Source organism: Octodon degus, unplaced genomic scaffold (genome assembly GCF_000260255.1).
Source record: "Octodon degus isolate 3935 unplaced genomic scaffold, OctDeg1.0 scaffold00014, whole genome shotgun sequence".
NCBI classification, from domain to species: domain Eukaryota; kingdom Metazoa; phylum Chordata; class Mammalia; order Rodentia; family Octodontidae; genus Octodon; species Octodon degus.
The window spans coordinates 18,182,607-18,186,256 of NW_004524590.1; the positions used below are offsets into that span (position 1 = coordinate 18,182,607).

At 37.5% G+C, this 3,650-nt stretch overlaps 1 pseudogene; it reads right to left on the reverse strand.

Moving 5' to 3' along the window:
- Positions 1–2,145: 2,145 nt before the first annotated feature.
- On the reverse strand, positions 2,146–3,441 carry LOC101589345 (annotated as a pseudogene).
- Between the last annotated feature and the right edge of the window lie 209 nt (positions 3,442–3,650).

Genomic DNA, 3,650 nt, shown 5'->3' on the forward strand with positions numbered 1-3,650 from the left:
CACACAGACCCATGTCATTCCCAAAGCTAAGGGAACCAAAAATACGCATCTACTATTTACATAACAATCAAGGAAGAGCTTTAACAAGCAAATTGTGCAGTCAAAAATAGTCAAACTGGGCATGCTGTTACATGCTTGTAATTCCAGCACTCTGGGAGGCTGAGGCAGGAGGATTCAAGTTTGCCTCTTGACTGGGGAACTTAATGAGACCCTGTTTCAAAACAGTTTTTTTTTAAGGGCCAAGGATACAAAGCCTTCAGTGTATCCCAGTTCAGTCCCCAGTGCCACACGCATACACACTCATGAAAGCATGTCACCATACTTAGCATGTTTTTGTTAAAACGAACACCTGTTAGATCAACTTTATCTCATTCAGAATGCAGATGACAAACCCTTAAAATTCCATGTTGGTATAACCTTGGGTAATGTTGACAAGCCAAGCATTCGTATCATGGGTGTATCTGTGTGTCTTGTTACCTGAGCTTTCAACTCAGATAATTGTTTTCTTAGCACTGTTTATATGGACAGCCTCAGCACACCTGCATGGTGTCTCCCAATTTAGTCCTGCTCAGTGCTGTTACTCCACGAAGTCAGCGGGGGCTTCATGCAGAAAAGCTGGTTCCATGGGTACATGTTCTTGTAAATGTGCTTTAGCAGGGCATAAAATATGTAATATGCCATATGCATAAAGGGCTATTTTTTTGGCGGAACCAGGGATTGAACTCAGGCCTTGTGCTTGCCAGGCAAGCGCATATTCTACTGAGCCATCTCCCTGGCCCCCATAAAGGGCTTTTTTTTTTTTTTTAATTTCCTTCATTTTGTTTTTATTATAGCATGTTTGCTTAATTTTACAGCAAGCAGAAAATAAGCTGGGTCTTGTTTTGATCCAAACATTGATGTCTTAAAGGTTGTACACAATATTTGTTAAAAAGAACATATAAAAATACCTTTTTAGAAGCTTCTATAAGAAAGAAAATACGAAGTTCAACCCCACAACTTTCCTCTTTGCTAGAACTGCAAACTACTGCTACAGTTTTAAATAGACTTTTGTTGTTTAAACTATACATCCAGGAAAATCTAAAAAAATTAAAGAAACGTGCATATAAATGATTGCATTGCAGAACATGAACATTAACTGCAAACAGTAAAGAAATGAAAGTTAGAAATACTATCAAATACACAGAGGTTTTAGAATCAATCCTTTAAATACATTACAAACAGTATTTAAAAACCATCTTTTTGTTCTTTACAGGCAAGGCCTAGACTTCTAAAAGCAAAACTGAAAAAGTTCTCTAAAAGGAATCGTTTCCCTACAGTATTTCTTTCTTGTATCCATAAGCAAGCATTCTGAGATTTTAAAAGATGCTAGCTTTTATTCTGAAATGGGACTGGACATTTCATATTATTTTTTACTGTCTCCAAAACGATCTTTTAGAGATAGTAGAAAAAATTATAATAGTTGAAGGTATTAATTCCTCACTTTTAGTCAGGTACTACAATGATAAACTTAAGAGATGTGGCTCTTCCTTAAACTGAGCTTTTCCAAAACTATTTAAAATTTCATGGCACCACAGAACTTCCTAGAATGGGAGTTCTGAATATTTCAGCTTGCCTCACAGTAAATGAACTGAGATGTGAACAGCAAGCCTCCCTCATAAACAAGTAGGCAAATTCTGATACAAGTGCACGCACCCAGTGCTGTAAGCATCAGAAGTCAGTTCCTTTACCCTATACACGCACACAAACAAAACCTACATTGAAAACAGTTTACTTCTAACAGCGGTAAGAAAACTAAGTAACAATGTCAACACTGCTCCTTACATTTTCGAGTAACTACTAAGAACATTTTTTTCTCCTTAAAATTATTTCTGGTCAGCTATCACTGACTTGCTCAAATTTTAAGGGGAGCTTTTCTGATGTGTTTTTGTTCCAAATACAGAAATCAGGGGAAAAAAAAAAAAAAAAAAAAAAAAAAATTATTCCATTTTTTTTTCTAGAAAGGACAGGGAGTGGGAGTCTGAAACTTCACGGGGCTGGGGAGAAGGCACAGGCAGCTGCCAAGAAGGACTAAGCCCCTCCGGAATAAAGATTTGCAGAAAAAAAAAAAAAAAAAAAAAGCATCACTGCCTAAGACAGTGGGGGTTAACAAAAGAACTACTCCACACTACATTATAAATAAGCTATTATCTGAGCCTACCCACCTTGAAGAACATAAAGGTCCACCCTGAACCTAAATGTTTCTGAGCAGTCCTGGCTACAACCTCACTTCTGTATCATTCTATCTTATTAGCAGGCTACATTTCTAGGTTAACAGTTCTACCGAATATGGGTATGAAAGTTTGATAAGGCAGTGTTACAAATTATGGTCAACATCTTTTCATCAAATACTTTATGCATAAAAAATGAGAATCTTTACAAAAATATACAGAGACACCACATATTGGTAGCTGCCCATAACATTAAACAAACTGGACTCTTAAGTGTCTTCTCAACAGCATATCATTTTAATTATAACCATTGCCTCGTACAAGGAAACTAACAAATGTTTTTTTATGCATCATTGCAACATTGTAATGCTGATAACTTAAGTATACCAAACTATGAATAAATGATACATGCCTAAAAATTATCATGGTTTATACTATCAGTGGCCACTGGACTTAGGACTAGTCCAAGACCTTGATCTAGATTTTGACCTAGACCTAGACTGTGATCTTGACTAAGATCTAGGTGGATCTAGGTGGTTCTTTTTTCCTTGATTCCTTTTCATATCTTGAGCCAGACTTATAATGTATTTTGGAATCTGTTTTAGAGGTGCCTCTAGTTTTGGTGTGAGATGCAGACCTAGAACGTGATTTAGCCTTCATTTCTTTCTTGGGCTGGGACTTGGACCATGATCTTGAATTGGATTTAGATCTTGAAAAAGATGGATTTCGGTGTTTGAATCTATCATTGTTGGAATGGCTTCTGCTACATCATGGTCTTCTAGTTGGTCTACTGTTTCTAGGACTATAAGACCTTCTATAGTTGTAATCATAAGACTGACTTATTGATCGCCTCCTTTCATAGCTCCAGCTCCTAGAATGTCTGCCTATATCTGTCATAGTCATCATAACATGAAGAACTGTACACATTTCTTCCTTCCTTGGCTTTCATTTGATTTGATGTCTTCTGATCCCCCTGTGCAAACTGTATTTCGATCTGACGTCCACAAATCCATTTTCTGTCCAAATTCTGTAAAGCATCTTCAGCATCACGAACATCCTCAAATTGAACATAAGCAAATCCTCTTGGACATCGCGTGTAGAAATCAAGTGGAACATAGACATCAACTATTGGACCATAGTGGCCACATTCATGCCATAAATCTTCAGACATAGTGTCTTCGGCCACATTCCTGACAGACAGAGTTGTGTTAGGGGGGCGCAGATAGCGGGACATGGTGTTAGTCTCGACGCGGAGCACTAACAGGCTCAGCAAACCGTCTGCAACTGCCCATAAGGAGCTTTTTAAGGAAGATGATGATGCAAAGGTCGAAGTCCAGTTTACAGTTTTATTAACATATGTATATTTGCTCACTGAGCCCTTGCATGATTTTTGAGTATTACCTGTGCAGAAAGTAGTTTAGAAAATGATGACAAAAAGTCAGG